Source organism: Haemaphysalis longicornis, unplaced genomic scaffold (genome assembly GCF_048455015.1).
Source record: "Haemaphysalis longicornis isolate Haplotype H1 unplaced genomic scaffold, Haemaphysalis longicornis Haplotype H1 scaffold_6, whole genome shotgun sequence".
NCBI lineage: Eukaryota > Metazoa > Arthropoda > Arachnida > Ixodida > Ixodidae > Haemaphysalis > Haemaphysalis longicornis.
This window is the reverse complement of record NW_027526407.1, coordinates 160,978,841-161,005,079: the sequence shown is the minus strand read 5'-3', so window position 1 is coordinate 161,005,079 and position 26,239 is coordinate 160,978,841. Positions and strand designations below refer to the sequence as shown.

The 26,239-nt window shown below is 47.3% G+C and overlaps 1 pseudogene across 1 annotated transcript in view; it reads right to left on the bottom strand.

Moving 5' to 3' along the window:
* LOC144141233 (juvenile hormone acid O-methyltransferase-like) overlaps window positions 1–26,239 on the bottom strand; it is a 43,780-nt pseudogene that overhangs the window by 6,946 nt on the left and 10,595 nt on the right. Inside the window, exon 2 of the transcript XR_013316493.1 lies at window positions 6,655–7,266. The product of XR_013316493.1 is annotated as a juvenile hormone acid O-methyltransferase-like (transcript). The remainder of the gene's footprint in view (window positions 1–6,654; window positions 7,267–26,239) is intronic.

Sequence of the window (26,239 nt, the reverse complement as noted above, 5' to 3'; positions counted from 1 at the left end):
ATGACCACTTGGAGGTAACATTCTTTTTTCTAGCCTGCAGTTAGCATTGTCATTTAGGTAACACTGAATCCAAGAGATCCGTTGGTGCTCTCTTCTATTCGTGTATTGTTTTTCCCTGAAAATGTTGTTCAATTCTGCCTCAAAAATACAGAAATCAGCATTTGTTGTCTTTTTTTAAATATCTGAAATAACTTTGCAAAACAATTCTAGTAGAAAATATTTTTAAACAAATTTTGCATTCTAATATTTTCTTACGGCAGATATATTCAAAACCATCTTTGTGCGAAATTTGTCACCACTGAACATTTGGCGGTTTCAGAAACCGCCACGTGTTTAGTTGTATTTTAGTGCAATGTGGTTCTGGAATACGCAAAATGCATTATTACGACCAAAACCTTACGCGAAATAAAATTTTGATGCATCTTTTCTGGACAAAGAACACCTGAGTTGTACCATGCATCATTAATATAATCAGCGGTCAGCCAACTATTATGAATTAGGATTTCAAAAACTCGGTGGCGTTACTACAAAAAACCCTTGATCATAATGCGTTCACTACAGTGAAGTGCTGGCTAGCACTTTTCTTTTATTAACATATAGTAAATAACTGTAATAAAGCCTAAATCCAGATGTACTGTGTACATCATTAAACTGTCAATGACGCCCTTGTAGTTACACACAAATGACGCCAAACTGCGGTATATCAGCGACGCACTTCTTCCGCAGTGAGATTATCATTGTTAATAATGGAACCCCGCGAAATGTATAAAAAAAACCTACATGCCGGGGCGCTAAGCAGCAACATAGAAGTCCCCTCGAACAGGGTTGTTTTAAATTAGCCAAAAAAATGAAGTCAGGAAGAAGAAGTAGCACCTGAGTCTGTTCTTTATCTGCAAAACGAGACCCGCGAAACTTGCCACCGTTCCTACTTTTTTGCCATAATTAAACTCAAGCGCTGTCATTCGGGCGTGTGGCAGAGAAAAAAGCTGCTTTTAATAAACCTATTTTAGAGCCCTGCTTCATGATGCAGTTGGGTTGCCATGACCGGGTATTTTTTATATTTCGGGTTTGTTTTATAAGCCAAAAATAGCGAGTGAGCAATTACCACGTCGCCGAAAGTTCCGCTGTTGGATGTCCCTTGTGGAGCTAAGCAAGTGCCTTATTCTTTACCTAATGACTAGGACAGTTATTCTAAAATTAGATAATAAATTATTTTTACCTGACTAAAAAAATACAATGAATATCTACAGCACTTTTTTACGCACCAGGTTTTTCTTAGTAACGCCATTGCTCTTTTCTAAGCTTTGCTGCATCAGAGTTCGGAACCTTGCACATGACGTAGTTAGCGCGATCATTTTAGTATTTAATATACAATGAACGGTGTATGTCTAGTCCCCGATAGATTGTTACAAGTCTTCATAGGGAGAAGCTTGGGCTTTGGGTTCTCAATCATGAGCGATCGGTACAAATCGCCACAAAAAAAGGCGCACAAAATTTGTAGCAGTGGGAATCAAAGTAGTCCACTCTGTATTTGAAATGGGCGCCTAAACAGTGCTTATAATTTTCCTGCTGACTCTCATTAGCCAGATGTAAAAAAAATAATCAACTGAAAAGGGAGCCCAAACATTATGAACCAGGCTGCACCTTGGCCGCAAATAAAAGCGATGCAAGAAGATAGTATTCCTAACGAGCACCTGCTAATTTTAGTGCTACTAATAGGCCACATTGTCCGTATTTTTGCTTGTTTTTTGTTTTTTTTTCAACCCAGTAAAGTATGTCCATCCTGTGATTTTACTTTTGTTTTTGCTGACTTTTGTAGTGATTAAGGTTTCACCCCTCATATATAACTATTGTCTTGGCGCTCTTTGCCCATAAACATCCAACCATCATCATCATCAAAGTATGTCCATCCTGTTGGTACGTGTGGTTGAGTTGGAACATACAGGCGGAGTACGACCTCTAGAACGCATAAGATATATAGCGGTATTGACACCACCTGTAAAGCTAATAAATAAACGAGCTGACATGGCACCTCAAGAAGTAAAACTACAGAGTGGGAAGGTCTGCGGCCAGAATAGGTATGACTCTTCAAACGCAGCAGAATGTTCACGACTAACCCGAAATTTACAGAAGCGAATACCCTAATGGGTTATATAGTGAAACAAACCGATATCCGCCGTCCACATAATAAAAGCGAGCTGGTCTACGGCGACAACTTCAGCAAAAAAGTCGGCTTGGGGCATCTGCTTTATTAAAAAATGTGCCTTCGCAATACGCTCAAGAACTCTGGAACAGACTGGGATGTAATGAAAGTGCGCGTTCAACTCGTTATCAGCTGTTGTGCGGAGATGAGAAAACAGTTATAACTCAACCGGCATACACCCTCCCTTTCACAGGGCGTGAGCGAGGAGCATTGCAATGTGTCCAAATAAGATTGAATCAATTGAAAATAGTTAAGGCCGAGCCGGAGACAAAGGGCCTCCGGAGGCTGCAGTGCAAAGCCCTCCGACAACGTCCGGATAAACAATTCATCTTAGGTATCGATGTTAGCGCTTTCTAATTCACAATTCACGAAAGCTTATTTGCGCCTAATTTGTCGTCTACAAGCACTGATTTTGAATTGCTCGAACGTTGTGGCAATGCATTGTTTGTGAAGTTTCTGGACTTTGTTCAGCTACCCTAATAGCCCTAGATCTTTTCACAGGATTATATTCGGCACTGCATATTGTTACATTGTATAAATCTGCACCTCTTACGGCTGGCTACAAATTATAATTTTTTAAATGGCACATTTAGCCACACCTCAAATACAAAGTCACTACCTGTATTTTGGGAAGTATATTCGAGAGCAAATAATGTATTCTCGTACGTACACAAAGTACGTACTCCTACTTCTCGTACGTCGTACTTTTTACGGGAGCGTGGTAAGCACAAAAATTTGGTATGTCGAACTATATGTAAATATAGGTATCTCTGTCTACCTGCCAAAAAATTCATTCAAGCAGTTTATTGCTGCTCCTTCTCACTAATGCTTTATTGACTGAACGTGCATTTTGGATCTCTGGTGACAAAGTGGATGACAAACTGGTGTGTCTCTGGTGACAAACTGGTGACAAACCAAGATTGACAAGATATTCTTTCCCAATGTTCCGGCAGTTGCCGACATTGACTACGTACAGCCCAGTCACGTTACCGTAGGAAGACGATGAGGTTTGGTAAAAAAGAGCACATAGGAGGTTCAAAGAGGACTGGTACTGAATGATAGAGAGGCACCGTAACAGGAGGAGAATTAGAGCGACCAAAAAGAAAGGTGAAATAGGACAAGAAATGATGACGAGAATGCAGAAGAGGTGCAAGAATGAGCAGGTGAGGAGGTGAGGAGGGATTCGAAGGACGCGCACCGGTGAACAAAGGGGTTTCGAAGTTGGTGGGGGTGATTGCAGTAATAACGATAAGGGATTGAAAATGCAGATAACCAATTATATGAGGGGCAGTGTGAACATATTGTAAAGCTTGGGAAGGGTGTAAGAAAGGGCATTTAAGTCGCAGGTGCGGATATCTGAGCGGAAAGAGGAGGTGCAGTGAGTGAAAAAGAAGGTCGGGGTAGATACACCTAAAAATTACAAAAATGATGGTCGAAACAATGAATTACCGAAACCAGCCTTCCTTGAGATCTTTCTAGATCCGCTTAGTATTATCCCCAAAAATATTACAAAAAGTGCATCAACCCTATTTTACAAGAAAAAGAATAAATGCGAAAAAACAGCTTATTTTCGGAAGCTATAATCAGATCTCCTCACAGAGGAGCTAGCAAAACAAACGTGCTATGGCTGCTTACGGGCGTGAAAGTTTCGGTGCCACCCTCTCAAGATTTTATGATTATCACCTCAATATCATTCTAGTAAGTACGCATAGTGTATTCTCCTCTCAACTTGTTAAGTTTTCGCTGTACGATTAGAAGGAATTTATAACCACTAACCCAGTCCTCGACCTCATTGCAGATTCACGTGTTTGGAGACCTCGCTTCGATTATCAGGCGGACCCATAAATTTGCTCAGGGCGCGTTTCCTACATCTGCATATAAATTTAGAGCTGGTGCATGTTGTGTCTTGGTGAGATATGAAGGTTCTGTATCCATCTCTAATCTGAGTCGTGTTAGGAAATCTTCAACCAACAAAGTTTTATTGAAGGCCGCACACCAGTGCGTCTATATGCAATTATTACATGCCAGTATCACCTGCTAGCTATTTATTAACTCTTTTACAGTTGGTGGTAATAATAAGCCATACCTTGGGTATTTTGTAACACCCACTGCCGGGAGTTTATTTGAAGGTCATATCTACACTACAGTTTAAAGGTCATAAAAGGCGTCACAAATGATAATGTGGTTCTGGCGGGCAACCCGAGTCTTTTTGTCGCTTCCTTCCCTCGGTGGACAGCCGCGGGGGTTCCACAATTATAGTGAGGGTGAAACGTCTGTTTGGCCTTAGTTTTAGCGCTCAACGCTGGCTCAGCCATTTGTGCGGGCGCCACCGCTGAAGGGAAATTACACGTAGAATACTCCTCCAGATATAGGAGGACGGCAAGCTGGGAAATCTGAAGCAGGGGCAAGGTTTCAGAAACGCTGTGTGCGTGGTTCCTTGTTTCGCAATTGAAATAGCTAGGTTTGAGTGTGTTAAACTTGAACCGTTTTTTTTTTAGTATCCCTAGTTCAGAAAATGTTGAAATAATTGGATAAACATAAGCACGGTGTCCGTATACCTAAAACGGTCTTGTAAAACCATGCAAATCTGTCATTTTGTTGAAATTTTTGCTGTGAACAGAACTTGCCCTGAACGAGAATAGCGTACCAAAATACGAAACGAAGACAATTTCGGAAGAGATATATATATATATATATATATATTTATATATATATATATATATATATATATATATATATATATATATATATATATATATATATATATATATATATATATATATATATATGTATATATATATATATATATATATATATATATATATATATATATATATATATATATATATATATATATGTATATATATATGTAGAAAAGGAGGGGATGAGGGGCTCGTTCAAATAAGACACATAAGGGTTGGCAGTCAAGAACACCTCGGAAAGCAAACGCGACTATGTGGTAGGTCGGTGAAACAGATAAAGGATATGGAAAGAAAGAAAGTGGAGAAAAAATGCCCGCCGGGTGGGATCTGAACACATGATCTTCAGAATTGCGGTCTGTTGCGATGACCAGTACGCTACCAGTGGGCTTGTTCAGCCCTCCGCTTTTTCGGGAATTTATTTTAAGGTATCTGTTTCCTGCGCTGAGGGGTGGTAGCCAGCGCCACTCCGACTTCTCGGGGTGAAGGAGACCTTCTTTTCAAATTCCGGGGCCGCGACTCGAGTGTGTACATGTCGAGAGTAGTCTACCAGCGTTGAACCCTCTTAAGCTCCCTATGGCACCAAGAATGTTAGAACAGAGGCCCTCGCTATGCATGTAGCGAATCAGAATAGGAAATGAGGGGCTCCGTGAAATAAGACAGAAATAAGGGTTGGCAGTCAAAAAAACGTCGGAAAGCAAAGAGGGGGATGTGGTAGGTAATTGAAACAGAAAAAGGATTTGGAAAAACGAAAGTTTTTTCTCCACGTCCTTTATATATCTCATTATATGCATTATTTGATATTTCGTTAATTTCAATAAAACATACTCGGACTGACCCAATCATTCAACATACGGAGATTGTGCAACAAAGTTTACCGGCCATTGAAGATGCAAAAATGCCGTATTGTGGCAGGCGTCACGTGTTTTTTCTTCGGGTTCTTCTTGCCTTTTTACATAATTTTTATTGTGTTTGGGTATATCAAACCGGAGTACTTGAAGACTCTCAACGCAAGAAAGTATTAGAAAGGCCAGTATCGTGATTATTTCATTTTCAGTTTATGCAAGCTCGCCGTTTTTACGACGACACTTCAGAATTCAAATATTCAGTACGATTACTAGTATATTACTTTTCTGTGTTTTTTATATTGGGCATTGTCTAGCATCATTTCAGCTAATAGAATGTCCAAATGATACCAGTGGCCTGAACGCATAATTTTTGTACTGTGATTTGTTCTCTACCATTACAATTTTCCTGAATTTTAGGTATCTCTTGCAATTTACGGTTGCAACAGCCGAAATCGTGACCAATATGCGAGGTATTCAACACGTACATTGTAGGTGCACTTATAAACCTTTTGCCCACAAACAATTCTGAGATGATGTACACATCGAAAATATTGTTAAAATAGTACGGCCAAGAAACACCATTGTTATCCCACGTTGCCTGCCCACTAACTCTACTTGGCAGCTTTCTTTGTCGACAGTTTGCTTGATGCATTTCTCGACACCTAGACCCATCATCTACTGATGAGGCTTGCGTACTACCACAACAGAGAGCCAAATATTAGGAATAGTGATCTTCACGAGCACGAAAAAGTGGAACAGTCTCCCCACTGTGGTAAACAGCAAATCACACGAGCTGAAGAAAACTCACATTAAAATCGATTCTTTTTGCCTTTGTTATTTCTGCCGGCAACAATTTCTTTACTTTTGGCTAGTGTCTTACACAAAAAATATTACTCTATCTTACCGGAATGCAGCCTTTCCATTCTTCCGTTTTGTTGAGCTGGTACATGACGTCTGTTATTACTGATCCAGTAAGTGTCACTAAAGCGCACTCCCCTCCATCCTTGAGTAGGTGGAACATATTTTGGTAGGCGGCTTTCAGGTTTCTGACGCATTGTAGCACCAGGAAAGAGTAGATACGGTCGAATGGGCCATACTTAGTCAGCAGTGCCTGCGGATCGTCTACCTCTATATCCACCACCTCGTAGCAGATGTCCGGATGGGTGGAGTGCTCTCGAGCGTATTTGATCAGCGTCTCTGATCGGTCTACTCCAACTATACGGTGGAAGGGACGCACGTGCTCCAGGAGAGCATCTCTGGTAAGCCGCCAAAACCGCAGCCTAGGTCAAGGTACTGGTTTTGTTCGCCACCAGGTACTCTAAACTTAACGTAGTCTAGTGCAGCCAACTTATGATGGTATCCGGGCTTCTGGGCTTGCTGCATGGACTCTGGGTCGATATAGCAGGAGGACTCATTTTTCTCTGAGTATTTCTCTGAAAGTTTGATTGTCGGTGACATCGCTATTTTCGACCCTCTTGAAGGCCCTCACTTTGCTAGTGCTTTTGAATCTGCGACTCTGGAATGAAGAGAAAGTGAAAAAAAGATAAGCATTCAGTTTTAATCTTTATGGTTAAGCAGCTATATTTGAACTTCACAGCTTGAAAAAAAATAGACGGGATGTCATTGCAGCACGCTATCGAAAACCTGTAGATAAGGCTTCAGGGTTTAGTAACGTTTTAAGATTAAGCAATCCTCTAGAAACAGGTTATTTCCAGAAGAGTACTGAATAATATAAATAATAATATTATAAATAATAACATAACAATATTATTATGAAAAGTGTTAGAATAATAAAACCAGTAATAATCAATCAATAATTATTAGAGATTCAAGAAACAGCCCGAGGCTTCGTGCTGGCACACTCAGCGGGAGCAGAACTCCAGCTCTGAAATATAACAGCAGCTGACACATGAACAGTCCGTGCGAAAATGTATTGTGAGAAAACTTTAGAAACAAATATTTAAATTTAGAAATAATGCCATCCAACCAACAGAAACCATATAGTATGCATTCTACGGTATAGTGCATTGCAAAGAGCCACAGGGGTAAAATTTTCATTTGACCGAAGAAGGAAGGGGAAGGACCCCGCCGCAACAGACACCAACCCTCTCTCCCATCATCATCATCATCGCCGTCGTAACCCTACTCACGGCCACTGCAGGAAACATGCCTCTAATCCTTACCTCCAACCACTGCTGTCATTCACTGCTCGAGTCCAGAATTTACCCCAGAATATGCTTGTTTCCTCTCTCCATCGAATTTTTGGCGTTTTGATTTTTTAAGACCATGTCATGGTATCCACTCATTTGAACTAATTGTACACCAATTGTCAGTTGGTCTCAATACAGGGCTAGTTCAAGTCCATTTATTTCCTTTATTTGTACTTAGATATCTCCTCCTGTAGTTCATTCAGTAATTCAGTGAGCTAGTTTCATGGCCCTGAGTGCTACTCCTAAGTCCTAACATTATTCGTTCCATGGCTCTCAATCTCGCTCTCTCCATCGATATATATATATATATATAAATATAAATATATATATATATATATATATATATATATATATATATATATATATATATATATATATATTGCCGCGAACCGTACATTGGGTTTGTTTATTTGTGTTTTGCTTTTACCGCCCGGCTGCGCCGGTCTGTGTTATCTCTGCGCCAAGGGAAGCGCGTGTTCCATTCTTTCTTTCTGTGCCGCACGTGTTATCTGTCGTGATAGGGAGAGCGTTCCGATCTAACGCGAACAGCCCAGAATAATCTTCTTGGATCTACTATGTTCTCGATGCAAATCGACGTTTCGGGAACCACGCGCGCCGAGGGATAAAAAGCCTGCAGTGCGGACGCCGGGGCATTCGATTCGACGACACTCGCCTGTGCAAGTCACTTTGTTGACCGCTGCTTCGCCGCCTCTGTATTCTTTTGAGTTGTTAGGGGAGCACAAGTTCGCTCCAATAAACGTGTTTCTCATTCAACACAACTGCATCGTTCTTGTCTTCGCGACATCTGGTGGAGGTGCGGGGTACTAAGTCTTTATGCCCTCTACGACATCTCGAAGCCGCCAAGCCAGTCCAACCAGAGAAAGCCCTCGACTGCAAGGATTGCTACCCGAGTTCGGTCTTCTGCCAGAAGGGCCCAAGAGAAGGAACGCTGCAACCAACACCATGGTGCAAGAAACAACGTCGCCAATCATCCTGCAGCAGCCCCGGGAACAGCCATCGTTCCGGGGAGCCCCCGCTGAAGACCCCGAAGAATGGTTGGAGAAGCTAAAGCGCGTCCGCATCTTCAACAGGTGGGACGACGAAGAAACTTTCGGGCATGTCTTCTTTTACTTAGAAGATGCTGCTCGAACTTGGTTCGAGAACCATGAGAGCTCTTTGACCGACTGGACTCAATTCAAAAGGGAGTTCCTTAAGACTTTCACTACCGTGGTGAGAAAAGAGCGAGCTGCGCTTTTGCTTGAAACTCGAACGCAGCACCCCAATGAAGGAGTCGTGATTTTCGTTGAGGACATGAAGCGACTTTTTCGTCGTGCGGACCCTGAAATGACCGAGGAAAAGAAGCTCAGGTTTCTAATGCGAGGAGTGAAGCAAGAGCTTTTTGCTTGTCTAGTCCGTAACCCTCCGAAGACAGTGGCGGAATTCGCGTCTGAGGCGGCCGCGATGGAGAAGACGCTAGAAATTCGAACGAGGCAGTACGACCGCCCTGTCAACGCGCTGTTCTCGGAGACCATCGGTGCCGCAAATGGAAGCTCCGATACATTGCGAGAGACCATCCGAGCAGTGGTCAGGGAGGAGCTTCGAAGCTTTTTCCAACGACGCCGCAACCTCAAGTGGCTTCCCTGACCGACGTAATCCGAGAAGAAGTCCAAAACGCACTGGGAACTTCTACGCCATCGGAAGCACCCCGCGAACCACAAGCCATGACCTACTCCTCGGCTGTTCGTCAACCCCGCCCTGCTCCAACCCGTCGTCAAGAGGCCGAGCCATACCGCCGTCCAATGCCGCCCGCCCGACGCCTTGTAGACCAATACCAGACGCCAAGGAAGACCGACGTGTGGCGAACGCCCGATAATCGCCCGCTGTGCTACCACTGCGGAGAGGCCGACCACATCTACCGTCGCTGTCCCTACAAGAGGCTCGGTTTGCGAGGGTTCTCCGTCGACGCCCCACGCCCCCGATACGGCCAGCGCCCTGCTGAGATCGAAGAATACCTCTCCAACACCAACCGAGGACCAGCCCGCTTCAACCGTTCACCGTCGCCCTACCCGTATCAGTCACCGAACCGCCGCAGCACTGCTGACTTCTCACGTGGAAGGTCCCCCAGCCCACGCGGGGGAAACTAAAAGCAGCAACTTCTGGAGGTAAAGTTGCACAACGGCGGAAAAATGAAAACCCTCCAACGACGCAGCGACTCGCTGAAGACCATCATTCACGACATGACCTCAACCCGACGACCCGACCTAGTCCTAACGAGACTCCTGAACACGACGACAGCTACACGGCGCGACGCGTACCCGACCTGACCGAGACGTCCGTTGAGAAGACGACGACAACGACGATGCACAGTGCCCGACCGTCAACACGTACAAGCAGAGATACGACGCCCCGACGAACCCGGAACTCGAGGAAGACTGCATCTGACGTCAAGGTGTCCATCGACGGCTTTGACGTAGTCGCCCTCGTAGACACGGGACCTGACTATTCGGTAATGAGCGGACCATTTGCGTCTAAACTGAAGAAAGTTATGACCAGATGGGACGGTCCGCACATACGCACAGCAGGAGGCCACCTCGTGACGCCAAGTGGAACGTGCACATCGCGCGTCACCATAGACGGCACAACGTACCCTGCGGCGTTCGTCATTCTGCCTAACTGCTCCCGCGACGTAATTCTTGGAATGGACTTTTTGATGGACAACGGTGCAATAATCGATCTGCAGACCAAGTCAATAACTTTTTCCCCCAATCACTCCATGACGCCGGAACCGAACCCCGAACGACGTGCTGCTGTAAGGATTGCCGATGATCATGTCACCCTGCCACCCCGCGCAAGCTTGATGGTCGCAGTCTACTGTGAAGATGCTGCTCCTGACGTCGACGCTATCGTAGACACCGATCAAAGGGTGCTTCTCAACCGTGGTGTGTCCGTCGCAAGAGGCATTGCGCGCTTCAAGGAACACCAATCCCACATTTTGGTTACGAATTTCACCGAGGAGTACCATCATTTAAACAAGGGCGTGGCAATTGCATTCCTCGAAGAAGCGCAAGAAGCAAGTGACGTGATCGCGGTCGCCGACTTTGAACGCACACCCGTAGAAACCTTCAAGCTCCCGCAGCCTTTCGACGTGAATCCGGCGCTACCGCAAGAACAACGGAACAAGTTATTGGCTTTGCTGCGTCGCTATAGCGAATGTTTTTCGTCGAGCGCAAAACTACGTCAGACCCCTCTAGCAAAGCACCGAATAATAACCGAAGATGGAGCCCGACCCACCCGACAGTCACCGTACCGCGTCTCTTCACACGAACGGGAAGCCATCCGGACTCAAGTCGACGACATGCTCAGCGACGACATTATACAGCCCTCGAAAAGCCCCTGGGCTGCGCCCGTCGTACTCGTAAAGAAAAAAGACGGCACATTAAGGTTTTGTGTTGACTACCGGCGACTGAACAAAATCACGAAAAAGGACGTGTACCCCCTCCCCCGAATCGACGACGCCCTCGACCACCTTTGCCACGCGAAGTACTTCTCATCGATGGACCTGAAGACCGGCTACTGGCAAATTGAAGTGGACGAGAGAGACCGAGAGAAGACTGCATTTATAACCCCAGACGGCCTATACGAGTTCAAGGTGATGCCGTTTGGGCTGTGCACAGCACCAGCGACGTTTCAAAGAGTCATGGACACTGTGCTAGCTGGCCTTAAGTGGCACACCTGCCTCGTATACCTCGACGACGTAGTGGTATTCGCCCGGACTTTCAACGAACACCTTGCAAGGTTGGAGTCTGTACTCGAGGCCATTCGTACGTCGGGGTTGACGCTGAAGCCTGAAAAGTGCCGTTTCGCATACGGGGAACTCAAGTTCTTGGGCCACGTCGTCAACGCCGCGGGAGTCCTACCTGACCCGGCAAAAACTTCAGCCATTGCGAACTTCCCAAGGCCGAAAGACAAGAAGGGCGTGCGAAGATTTCTCGGGCTGTGCGCATACTACCGGCGCTTCGTCGCAAACTTCGCACGCATTGCAGAGCCACTCACGCGCTTGACGAAAGATAGCACCCCTTTCAGCTGGGAAAACGACCAAGAAAAAGCATTCTGCGAGCTGCAAAAACGCCTGCAAAGACCGCCCGTGCTCGCTCATTTCGACGAAAATGCCGAAACGGAAATGCACACGGACGCCAGTGATATAGGCTTGGGTGCCGTCCTTGTCCAAAAGCAAAGCGGCTGCGAAAGGGTAATCGCCTATGCCAGCCGTGGTCTGTCGAAGGAGGAGAAAAACTATTCTGCCTCTGAGAAAGAGTGCCTGGCTATTATATGGGCGATTTCAAAATTTCGCCCATACGTGTATGGAAGGCCATTCAAGGTTGTAACAGACCACCATGCGCTGTGTTGGCTCGCCAATTTGAAGGACCCCTCTGGCCGTCTTGGGCGGTGGAGCTTGCGCCTGCAGGAGTTCGACGTTACAGTCGTTTATAAATCCGGCAGGAAACACTCCGACGCCGACTGCCTGTCCCGCGCCCCCGTCGACCCACCACCACAAGACGCTGTCGAAGACAGCGCGTTCTTCGGGATCGTGACGGAGAGCGACCTAGCCGCCCAGCAGCGTGCCGACCCCGACTTACGCGTCATAATCGAGTACCTCGAGGGATGCAACGTTGCCGTTCCTAGGGCCTTCAAACGCAGCTTACCAGCATTCAGCCTGAGAAACTCCGTCCTCGTGAAGAAGAATTTCAGCCCCGGAACAAGAGCGAATTACCTTATCGTCATCCCCGCGGACCTTCGTGACGAAATTTTGGAAGCGTGCCACGACGACCCATCTTCCGGACATCTCGGCACAGCGCGCACTATTGGAAAAATCAAGGCGAGGTACTACTGGCCCGGCCTTACCTCTGACGTCACCCACTACGTCCGGAGCTGCCGTGACTGCCAGCGACGAAAAACGCCGCCGACAAGACCCGCCGGACTTCTGCAACCGATCGCCGTCCCATCGAGACCATTTCAGCAGATTGGAATGGACCTTTTAGGCCCGTTCCCTACGTCACGATCACAGAACAAGTGGATTGTTGTAGCGACAGACTACATGACGCGCTACGCAGAGACCGCCGCTCTTCCGAGGGGGACTGCACAAGAAGTGGCAAAGTTCTTTATAAGCCAAGTTGTGCTGCGACATGGAGCCCCGGAAGTCCTAATCACCGACCGCGGAACGGCATTTACTGCGGAGCTGATGCAAGGAGTATTACGCTACAGCAACACGGATCACCGAAGAACGACGGCGTACCACCCCCAAACGAACGGACTAACAGAGCGTCTGAACAAGACAATCGCAGATATGCTGTCAATGTACGTTGACGTTGAACATAAGACTTGGGACGAAGTGCTCCCGTATGTCACGTTTGCGTACAACACGGCTATCCAGGAGAGGACGCAGCTGACGCCGTTCGAGCTTGTCTACGGTAGAAGGCCAACTACGATGCTCGACGCCATGCTTCCGCACGTAGAAGACGACGACCTCAACGCCGACGTCCACGGATACCTTCAACGTGCGGAGGAGGCCCGCCAGCTCGCTCGAGTTCGTATAACGGACCAGCAGCTGGTGGATGCGGGCCGCTACAACCTCCGACGCCGAGACGCCGAGTACCAACCAGGGGATCGTGTGTGGGTTTGGACTCCCATCCGACGACGCGGACTCAGTGAGAAGCTCCTGCGACGGTATTTCGGACCCTACCAGATTCTACGACGTGTCGGCCAACTTACCTACGAGGTGATCTCCGATGGTGATTCCGGAACATCACGACGACGCACGCGGCCCGAAGTCGTTCACGTGGTTCGCTTAAAACCTTTCTACGGACGATAACGAATTTTATTTTTATTTTCGGACTGTCGCTTATGTTAGCATCGGGTCGATGCACTCTTAGAGGGGGGGTAATGCCGCGAACCGTACATTGGGTTTGTTTATTTGTGTTTTGCTTTTACCGCCCGGCTGCGCCGGTCTGTGTTATCTCTGCGCCAAGGGAAGCGCGTGTTCCATTCTTTCTTTCTGTGCCGCACGTGTTATCTGTCGTGATAGGGAGAGCATTCCGATCTAACGCGAACAGCCCAGAATAATCTTCTTGGATCTACTATGTTCTCGATGCAAATCGACGTTTCGGGAACCACGCGCGCCGAGGGATAAAAAGCCTGCAGTGCGGACGCCGGGGCATTCGATTCGACGACACTCGCCTGTGCAAGTCACTTTGTTGACCGCTGCTTCGCCGCCTCTGTATTCTTTTGAGTTGTTAGGGGAGCACAAGTTCGCTCCAATAAACGTGTTTCTCATTCAAGACAACTGCATCGTTCTTGTCTTCGCGACAATATATATATATATATATATATATATATATATAAATATATATATATATATATATATATATATATATATATATATATATATATATATATATATATATATATATATATATATGTATACATATATATATGTATATATGTATATAAGGTTTGTGGAGACAGAGACAAACGAGAAAGACGTAAAGCTAGAAATAAGTTTACTGACGTTAGGGAGAGGACTTTCTTTCTTCAGAGTACCCTGAAGAAAGGGAGACTTCTCCCTGAAATGTCAGTAAACTGATTTCTATTTTCTACGTCTTTATCGTTTGTCTCTGTAACTACTAACCTTATTTTTTTCGCGCTGTGTGTCAGTTTTTATCTTGTCAGACTTTATATATATATATATATATATATTTATATATATATATATATATATATATATATATATATATATATATATATATATATATATATAAATATATATATATATATATATATATATATATATATATATATATATATATATATATATATATATATATATATATATATATATATATATATATATATATATATATATATATATATAAATATATATATATATATATATATATATATATTCCCGCATGCTCGCCAATCGCCTCGGAGCTAAGCTCGTCCCACAGGCTTATGCCGGCGTTGCTGAGACGCGCGAACCATCGGTTATACACCGGGCCACCCCTCACAGGATCGCCAAGTGGACTGGACGGCCACGTGCGGGACGGGGGTTGACGAAGACGCTCGGCGCGTGTGTTGTGTGTGAGACACCGAGCAGCGAGCAAGGTCACCCTTTGTTCTCTTGTCTGCGGGCCCAAGTGCGCCCCAAATAAATCAGTTTGATTATACTTACTAGTCTTTCTCTACGTGACAAACTGGTTGGTGCGGGGTTATCCTATCCCATGCTTCAAACGCCATCGAAGAGCCGCAACGCGAGCTCTTCGAAGCGTCCTCTTGTGGAAACTCCCGTTCACCGGGCGAGCCGGCGGCTTCAAGGAGCGTCGCCAGAGTTTCGACTTTTCCACGAAACTAGAGCCAGGACGGTGCCCAGCAAACCCATTAGCAAGGTATGGCCATCCCCATCGTCAGTTTCCAGAACCCTCGGAACCCGAAATCGTTCCATGGCGAACTATTCGAAGACGCGGAAGACTGGCTAGAGCAGTTTGAACGAGTAGCTGCCTTTGATCAGTGGGACGATGCGGTGAAGTCAAGACACGTGTACTTCACCCTAGAAAATGGTGCGCGCACGTGGTTTGAGAGCAATGAACGGAGGTTAAAGACGTGGACGGAATTTCGAAGTGAGTTTTTGCAAGAACATGAAAATAGCGACCACCGAGAGAAGGCCGAGCGCGAGCTGCAATCCCGGATTCAGCTCTCGAATGAAAGTGTGACCAAGTACGCGGAAGACATGGAACGACTCTTTAGAAGAGCTGATCCCGCCATGGCCGAAGAAAAAAAGGTACGACACCTAATGCGCGGGGTAAACGAACAGCTGTTCGGAGGCCTTGTTCGAAGTCCGCCAAAGACTGTGCGCGAATTTATTACTGAAGCTACTATGATAGAAAGAATGCTACGGCAGCGTGCAAGCCTGTATGAGCGCCAAGCTAATTTCGTGTCGCACTCAGGTGGCTTTGTCAATGCGCTCGAGACCCCTGATGCACTTCGAGAGCTAATTCGCTCAATAGTCAGCGAGGAACTACAAAAACTTCGCGACATCCGCCAGCCCTCCATTGGTTCTATTGCTAGAGCCGTTCGTGACGAGGTGCAACACACCCTGCTAGCGCTTCCTGTCCATGCTGATCCGCCAGTGATGGTTCCCGACCCTCTGCACATGAGCTATGCAGACGCCCTTCGGCGTCCTGTTACCGCAGCCGCTCCTCTTGTGTACCCCGGACCCATCATCCCCGTGCTGTCGGCGCACTCCGCAGCAGCTCCTTCTGTGTACTCTGAACCCAAACCCCAAATGCCTCTGGAGTCGGTGCAGTCGGCTGCGTACGTTGGAGACCGACGAAGGAAGACGGATGTGTGGCTCACTCCGGATTTGCAGCCTCTCTGCTACCATTGTGGCGAAGCCGGACACTTGTACAAGGAGTGTCGTTACCGACGACTCGGACTGCAAGGCTTTGCCATCGACTATCCTCGTGCGCGTCCCGGCCAAAGACCCCTGGCCATTGCAGAGTACATTGCACTACAGTGCCCCGTACACTCAACGCAGCGCCATCAATCAAGGTCGCCATTCACTGCCCATCTGATGCAAGAAACGCTAGAACTCAGCCATACCATGCACAGTAAAACGACAGCCTATCATCCGCAAACGAACGGGTTGACGGAAAGACTCAACGAAACATTGGCCGACATGTTGTCGATGTACGTAGATGTACAACAAAAAACGTGGGACGATATACTGCCGTACGTGACGTTTGCCTATAACACGGCGACGCAGGAAACAACACGCTTCCGACCATTTCGTTTGGTGTATGGACGGGAAGTGCAGGCTATGCTTGATGCAATGCTACCTTTCGAAGAAGAGCACTTGGCGACGCCAGACGCGTAGCAGTTCGCCGAGCGCGCCGAAGAAACCCGCGAACTCGCCCGGTTTCACATCCAACGACAACAGCTATCAAACGCCGTGCGCAATAACATTCGCCATAGTGAAGTGTACTACCGCCCAAACGACAGAGTGTGGGTATGGACACCGATCCGCCGGCCGGGATTGTCAGAAAAACGATTGCACAGGTACTTCGGACCTTACAAGATAGTGCAACGCCTCTCCGATGTCACCTACGAAGTTCTCCCGGAATAATAGTCGGACAACGCCGTCAACCGCGGTACCGAAACAGTGCACGTAGTCCGCCTAAATCCGTACTTTCGCCGGTAGCAACGTCACAACGTGCGGTGTGATGTGCTCATGCGCGTGTGCGTATGGTTTATTGTACCTTGCAATTTACACAGTAGTGCCAACTATCTTCATGCGCGCCTGAAACTGTGGTTTGTGCCGTGTCAGAACCACCTATTGAACTCAAAGAACGGTCGGGACATTTTTTTCCTTCTTCACTTTCCATTTATTAGGTGCCTATTAGTTGAGCGTCGGGCCGATGCTTTCCTTAAGAGGGGAATAATGCCGCATGCTCGTCAATCGCCCCAGAGCTAAGCTCGTCCCACAGGCACACGCAGGTCCTGCCGCGACGCGCGAACCATCGGTTATACACTTGGCCACCCCTCGCATGATCGCGCCAAGTGGACTGGACCGCCACGTGCGGGAAGGAGGTTACGAAGACGCTTGGCGCGTATGTGGTGTGTGAGAAGCGGAGCAGCGAGCAAGGTCACCTTTTGTTCTCTTGTGTTCGGGCTCAAGTGAGCCCCAAATAAATGAGTGTGATTCGGCCTATTCGGCTTTGTCTACGTGACAATATATATATATATATATATATATATATATATATATATATATATATATATATATATATATATATATATATGCTTGTTACGAGCTGCCGCAGGCTCTTGTGGCGGCGTCGCTCGCGCCACCTTCTTCTAGTTTCAATTAAAAGCCTCAGTCTCTTCAGACTGTCGCTCCACTTTCTGAGCATCGCGCCGCAGCTGGAGGACCCAGAGGTCCAACAGTTGCCAACGTTTCAGCAAAGAGTCTAGCCTTCATCAGGGCACCCTCCCGCCTGGGTGGCACGCTTTCCAGCCAGGCGAGTGGTTTTTCTTGCCCCGCCCACAACTGAAATGTATTTAAACCCAACTGATCTGCACTATTTGTATCTTTGAAAAAGACCGGCCCCCGGTGGAAACGTTAGAATAAATGTTGTTATGTTTTTCAGTTTGACTTCTCTATCGTATATATATATATATAGTATAAGTAAAGAGACGGATACACAGCAAGAACAATAACAAACAATGTTTACTTACGTAGCGGCAACGGGACTTGCCTTCATCAGAGTAAAGTTACATGATTTTGCTGTCGCACACATTTTGAACACATTTCTTATATAGGTTTGCATAAAACTGTGAGAAAGAGCGGAAAATGTTTCGGAAATGGGGAGTGTGCATACAGTCAGGCTACGCCTATGTTACAACATCAACAAACAAACAAGAAAAATAAAAAGGGGGGGGAGCGAGAGAGAGAAAAAGGGGTCGTGTTAACAATGCAGCGTTCAAGGTTGCACCATGACGGGTCAACGTATGCCGCGCGGGCTGCAAGTTCAGACAATGGGGGAAACTGGACAACCGCGGTTTGAAAAGAAAGGGAAGAGTATACACTGAGGTATTCAGTGACTGCTGAGACTGGTTCGGGGGGAAGCGAAGATGGGTGTGCCCCCCGCGGGTCAAGAGAATAGGTAGGGGGCACAAAAGAGCATTTCACAGAAGCTAGCAATTGAACAGAAAATAGGTAGGGTCACAAAAGGTTAAACATGAATAGATCACAAAGAGTTAAACATTCTTAAGTGATGGTGGGAACGAGGCCTCCCTCCCCAGGACAAATGGCATTGTTGAGCCGCATTAGGCTAATAAAGCTGCTGTATTAGGAGAGTTTCTGCGAATTCTGATGGCAAACTCGAGGGTAGAAATAATGAACATAGTTATAAAAATTATGAAGCCGCTAATTTTATTCGAGGGATAAGCACGTTAGTTTTCCGTAACTTTCATTAATTCCAAGCGTGGCTGACCCAAACTTATAAATGAGATAAGATTCCCGAACCTCGCGGTCGTGGTGCGTTTTGAAGGCGGATTCTAAAATCGTTGCTTTAAGATGTTCAAATGCATGCCCGGGACTGTTCACATGTCTTGCCAGGGGCAAATAAGGGCAGATTTTTGCATGAGAGCGGTGATTATTGAACCGTATTCGGAAGGGCGTTTCAGTTTGGCCGATATATTGTTGCCTACAAACAGTGCACTCTAGAAGATATACGACATTAGCGGAGTAACAGTTAAAGTTCCCTTTTATATTTACGTAGTAGTCTGAAGCCGTGCTGGTAGCGCGCTGTGTAGTGGTCATGTGTGGGCATACTTTACATCGGGGTTTATTGCAGGGCATGCAGCCAGTAGTTGCCGGTCGGTTGATACGAGAGTTAGTAAGAAAGTCACGTAAATTCTTAATACGCCGGTAGACAACGCGTGGTGGTTCGGGGAATATGCTTTTTAAGCGGTCACTTTGCATTAGGATATTATGATGTTTTTTGAGCACGGTTGACACTCTTGGAGCGGAGGATGAGTGGGTTAAACTAAGTTAGTTTGCGGGTTCCCGTTGGGGGCTTTTTTCTTACAGATTTTGTTACGGTCTAACTGGTTGGCTCGCACAATAGCGTCGTCGATAACTTTTTCCGGGTATTTTTTATTCAGGAGGGCGGTCTTGAGTTCTCGAAAGTTTGAGTCAAAGTCGGCTTGGTTTGAGCGAATTCTCCTAAATCGGTGGGCTTGGCGGTAAGGTATTGCTGTCTTGCAGTGTCTGACATGGCTGCTTCGGAAGTGCAAATACTGCCGCGTGTCTGTCGATATTCTATACAGTTTAGTTTGAAGCCGACCTTGGAAGGTAGTAACGGTGACTTCCAGAAAGTTTACACTGTGTTCCGAATAGGAATGAGAAAGGGAAGTACTAGGATGGGCTAGGTTAAATGCCTCAATGAAGGTGAGGAGCTCCGCCTCACCGTGTTGCCAGATCATGAATATGTCATCAATGTACCTTTTATAGTACATTGGCTTTAAATTTTGGGTGTCAAGAAAGTTTGATTCGAGGTGAGCCATAAAGATATTAGCTTAGTTAGGTCCGATTCGAGTTCCCATTGACGTTCCGCTGACTTGCACGTAATGAACTCCGTCGAACTCAAAATTGTTAAGTTCAAGAATAAGCCTAAGGAATGTTTGGAGAGCAGAAGAATCGATAGGTTTGTCGCACGATGACTGCTCATACGCAAGGGATACAGCGGCGATGCCATCTTCATGGGGGATGTTAGTATACAGTGAGGCAACATCAAGGGTGACTAGAAGGCAGTTATCAGGAATTTCAATTTTTGAGATGTCTGAGAGAAAGCCATTGGTATCCTTAATGAAGGAGGGAAAGCTGGGCGGAATGTCGCAAATGAGATTATCCACATAGCGCGAGAGGTTTTCGGTAACAGTGCCAATGCCAGAAACAATGGGGCGCCCTGGGTTGTTCACCTTGTGAATCTTTGGGAGAAGATAGAATTTACCGGCTACTGGGCTTAAGGGGATCAGGGAACGAGCCGTGGTTTCATTTATTGTTTTATTTTTAACAAGCTCAGCAAGTTTATCTTTGACAATTTGCTTATAATCTTGAGTGGGATCATTGGGTAGTGCTTTATAGAACGTCGATACTGATAGTTGCTCATTGGCCTCGTTAACATAGTCGGTTTTGTCAAGGATTACGATTGCGCCTCCCTTGTCGGCAGGTTTAATAATTAGGTCGGGACAGCTTGCGAGTTCCTCTAGGGCTTTCTTTTCGTTGGTAGTCATGTTGTGGTTGAACGAAATTTGTGTTTGGTAAGCTTTTCGCACATCGCGTTGAACAGCTTTGATGTACATGTCGAGGCAACTATCACGCTGTGTGGGAGGGGTCCAGTGCTTATAGCTAGGTAGGGTTCTGCGGGCTTCTTCTGTCGCGGGGTGATCGTAGAAGTATTCTCGTAGTCTCATGTTTCTGGCGAAGTTTTCTAAGTCTTTAAAAAATTGAAATTCATCAAAACCACCAGTAGCCGGGCAAAAGTTTAGGCCCTTTGACAAGACGTTCATCTGAGCTGGGGAGAGGGTTATACTTGAAAGGTTCATTACATTCCCGGTAAGGTTTTCTTTAGTGACGGCAGGCGAGGGAAAAATATTAGTACAGGGATTTAACTGAACTGTTTGGGGTGCAGTAGTCGAAGCATTTATTACAGTCGTAGTGACATTATCGGCCGTATTGTCAGAGTTGTGGCAGTTACTAGTGCCGGAGCTTGTTAGGTTCTTACGCATGTGGCCAGTGTTAGAAATCTTATCTCGCTTAAACTTTCGGTCTTTTCTTCGGGATATGGCGGAGGCCGTCTTAGATTCGTAGTTGCTTAAAAGGTTCAACTCTCTTTTGCTTAGTTCCTGACTAAGTAGTTCCTCTTTCTTTCTGAGAGAATGGGCCGTAGTTTCGTAGTGATTGAGGATTATTTCAGGTAATTGTAAGGACGCTTTATCGAGTACCTGTTTCCACTTATTCATGTTGGACGGGGAGAGTTCGGTAGTAGCAGGTTTTATTCTAATCCTAATTCAGCCCTCCGTGCCACATGCCCTTACAACCTCCGAAAGAATCGGCATAGCAGCAACTGACTACACCACAAAAAAACAGGTAACGCGGCCTCCTTCCCCGTTTCAAGACAGTTTTTGAAAACCAACAGCAGCGCGTCCGCCTGACCTTCCGGGGTCCAAAATTCAGCCCTCCGTGCCACATGCCCTTACAACCTTCGAAAGAATCGGCATAGCAGCAACTGACTACACCACAAAAAAACAGGTAACGCGGCCTCCTTCCCCGTTTCAAGACAGTTTTTAAATCTAAGAAAAATCACCGAAAAGCGCATACGTTCCGAATTGCACGTTTCCGCTCTCGCACAGTACTTGACTGCCGCGGTCGCTCCCAGGGGTCTTAGGATTAGAATAAAAGCTGCTACTACCGAACTCTCCCCGTCCAATATATATATATATATATATATATATATATATATATATATATATATATATATATATATATATATATATATATATATATATATATATATATATATATATATATATATATATATATATATATATATCTTGTGGCGCTTCCGTCGCCACAAGACCACCGCTGGCACCATTCCCTTCCTTTGTATGTCCCGCGGAGCAGTCAGCAGCGCCGTATCCTCGAATGGCGCCTCGGACCCCGAATCCATGGCGCACCCCCGACAACCGCCCAATCTGTTTCGCTTGTCGACTTCCCGGACATGTGGCACGTTTATGTCGCCGTCGACCCCAATCTCCCGTTGACGCCTACCAGTTCCCAGCCTATGGATTCCCACCACTTTTCGCTCCCACTACTTCTAGCGCAACCCCACCTTCGTACTCAGCTGACCAGTCGACCTCGACGCCTTCAAGCCGCCATTCCTTTTCTCCGCGTCGCCGCTCCGTTTCGCCGATGCGCCCACGTGCCAACCCCGCAGCTGAGGGAAACTTGCGGCCGCAGTTCCGGAGGCAACGACTGCGCCCACGTCGAACTACTCAAGTCCTCCGTTTTCGCCTAACAATGTGATTGACGTTACCGTAGAATGTGTTTTTTTTCGCTTGCGCTCTTATCGATACTGGTGCCGTTGTGTCTGTAATACGTGAAAGTCTTTGTCGTTCCTTGAGAAAAGTCCCCACTCCGCTTTCTGGCCTCACCCTCCGGACCGCGAATGCTCAACACGTGAAACCATTGGCCACGTGCACCGCCCGAGTTACAATCCAGCAAAATGTCTATATCATCCAGTTCATCGTTTTGGCCCCCTGTTCGCACGATATCATCCTAGGTTGAGACTATTTGTCACGACATCACGCGATCATTCGGTGTGCTCGCGCTGAGGTTGAACTTTTCCCGTTTGACGACATCACTATCCCCGAACGTCCCGCCAAATTGATTGCCGCCGATGATACCGATATTCCTCCCGGCACCTCAGTGCTTGTTTCCGTGTTTTGTGACTGTCTGTCGGACAGCACCGTTTTCTTTACGCCGTCGCCACTCATCAGCGCCCGGAAATGTTTGCCGCTACTTTTCGCGGTCCTTGAAATTCGCTCTGGTCTCGGTACAATCCTCGTATCAAACCCATCGTCATGCCCCGCCACATTGGTTCGCAGTGAATGTCTTGGCCACGTCGAGCCAGTTGACGATGATCTCATCGTCGACGCATCCGAGAACGCTTCATCACTGCATCTCGCCGCGCTTGGGCCTAGTGTGAACTGTGACACCGATGTCTTTTTACGTTCCCTCGACGACGCTTCAGCTCCTGTGCAACGAGACGAGCTTCTGGCCCTTCTGAATCGTTTCCGAAACTCTTTCGATGCCCAACGCGTCGAATTGGGCTTGGCATCCAGTGTTTCGCACCATATTGACACCGGTTTCCACGCACCCCTCAGACAGCGGCCTTACCGTGTGTCGCCCACTGAGCGCCAAGTCATTGATGAGCACGTCGCGGACATGCTCAAGCGCGACGTTGTACGCTTTTCGACAAGCCCCTTTGCCTCTCCCGTAGTACTTGTGACGAAAAAAGATGGCTTAATTCGCTTCTGCGTGGGCTACCGGCGCCTAAACAAGATCACGCGGAAAGACGTCTATCCGCTTCCTCGCATAGATGACGCCCTCGATTCCTTGCAAGAAGCCGAGTTCTTCTCTTCTCTGGATTTACGGTCCGGCTATTGGCAAGTTCCTATGGCAGAAGCGGATCGTCACAAAACAGCCTTTGTCACACCTGACGGGCTGTACGAATTCAACGTCATGCCCTTCGGGCTTTGCAATGCGCCAGCAACCTTTGCAAGGATGATGGACAACATATTGCGCGGCCTGAAATGGAAAACATGCTTGTGTTACTTAGATGACATAGTCGTGTTTTTCCCTGATTTTGCGACGCATCTTACCCGCCTCGAACAAGTGTTAACCTGCCTTGCCACAGCCGGCCTGCAGTTAAACTTGAAGAAATGCCGCTTTGCAGCTCGAAAACTTACTATTCTGAGCCACGTGTGGTCAAAAGATGGTGTCCTTCCTGACCCAGCAAAACTTCGTGCCGTGGCGGAATTTCCCAAACCTACGACAATGAAACAATTGCGCAGCTTTCTAGGACTTTGCTCTTACTTCCGGCGCTTTGTTCGCAATTTTACCACTATCATTGCGCCTTTGACGAAGCTCCTTGGTGGTAACAACGAGATCGGCGATTGGTAAGCCGCCTGCGAGGACGCCTTCAATATGTTGCGCCGCCTTCTTGTTTCCTCACCGGTACTGCGACATTTTGATCCCAGCGCTCCCACGGAAATCCATACCGATGCCAGCGGTGTGGGCCTGGGCGCAGTACTCGCACAACGCAAGACCGGATTCAAGGAGTATGTCGTCGCTTACGCCAGCCGTACCCTTACAAAAGCCGAAGTCAACTACTCCGTGACCGAAAAGGAATGCTTAGCGATCGTTTGGGCTATTACGAAATTTCGCCCGTACTTCTACGGGCGCCCATTCAACGTGGTGACGGACCAGCACGCCCTTTGTTGGCTCTCGTCGCTAAAGGATCCGTCTGGCCGCCTCGGTCGATGGGCCCTCCGGCTGCAAGAGCATGACATACGAGTGGTATACCGGTCCGGCCGCAAGGACGCAGATGCCCTTTCTAGGTCTCCTCTACCATCCGAGGCTTAAGATTTATCTTCTGTGGAGTGCACTCTGGCCCCCCTTGATATCACCGACATGGCTGCTGAACAGCGAAAGGATACGGGGGTCGCTTCCATTGTGGAAGTTTTGTCCCGTCCATTGTCAGCAGCCGCACCTCGCTCTCTCCGTCGCCAAGCTGCCCATTTCTCTGTCCGTGACCAACTCCTTTACCGCCGAAACTATTCGTCCGAAGGTCGCAAATGGCTCCTGGTCATCCCCCGTCATTTACGCGTGCACATCCGTTCTTCATTCCACGGTGACGCGCAGTGTGCCCACGGAGCTGTCCTGAAGACATACCAAAGACTTCGCCTCCGCTTTTACTGGCGAGGCATGTACACCTTCGTCACAAAATATGTTCGTTCCTGCACAGACTGCCAGCGCCGTAAGTCTCCCCGCGATCAACAAATAGCGAACTTCAGCCTCTGCCGTACCCTTCCCGCCCCTTCGATAGAGTGGGTGTCGACCTCTACGGGCCGTTGCCGTGCACCTCCAGAGAGAACCGCTGGGTTATCGTTGCGGTAGATCATCTCACGTGATACGCTGAGACAGCAGCCCTTTCAGCAGCCACAGCCCGGGACGTGGCGTCCTTCCTCCTCCGTCGTTTTATCCTTCGGAGCGCCCCGAGAGCTGCTGAGTGACAGAGGTCGCGTATTTTTATCGGACGTTATCAAAGCGCTCTTGGCCGAGTGTAACATCGTTCACCGCACTACCACAGCGTACCATCCGCAAACCAACGGCCTAACCGAACGATTCAACCACACTCTGGGAGACAAGCTGTCTATGTATATTTCATCAGACCATTCAAACTGGGATCAGGTCCTTCCGTTCACGACGTACGCGTACAATACCGCGACGCAGTCGACTACCGGATTTTCACCGTTCTTCCTCCTCTACGGACGGGAGCCGACCTTCACGCTGGACACGGTACTTCCATACCGCCCTGATTCCTCCGAGTGCACACCTGATTTCCCAGATTTCGCAGTTTGCTGAGTAATGCCGCCAGCTCTCTCGTTCATTCACTTCTGAACACCAGCAGCTACAGAAATCTCGCCATGACGCGTCCAGTGCACCACGCGATTTCTCTCCCTGCTTTCTTGTTTGGCTTTGGGTGCCATGTTCCACTCCAGGTCTCTCTCCGAAGCTTACATCGAAATACCATGGTCCTTACCGTGTTATCAAAAGCACTTCGCCCGTGAATTATATCGTCGAACCAGTTATGCCCTCATCGGATCTTCGGCGACGCGGCCGTAAGACTGTGCATGTTCAGCGACTCAAGCCCTACCATGATCCGCTGGTTCCGTCGTCACCATGAGTCGGAAGGATGGCTCCCTCTTCTCGCCGGGGGTGATTGTAGCGAAGAACCTGAACATTAGCAGATGGACACTTTTCCAGTGGCTATGTCCTGTCATGTCCAGTTGGTGGACAATCTTCCGATAAGGTTATGTGCCATGCAGCGCTTTTGTAAGGAGACGAAGTGTGTCCTCGCACAGCTCGAACCTCAG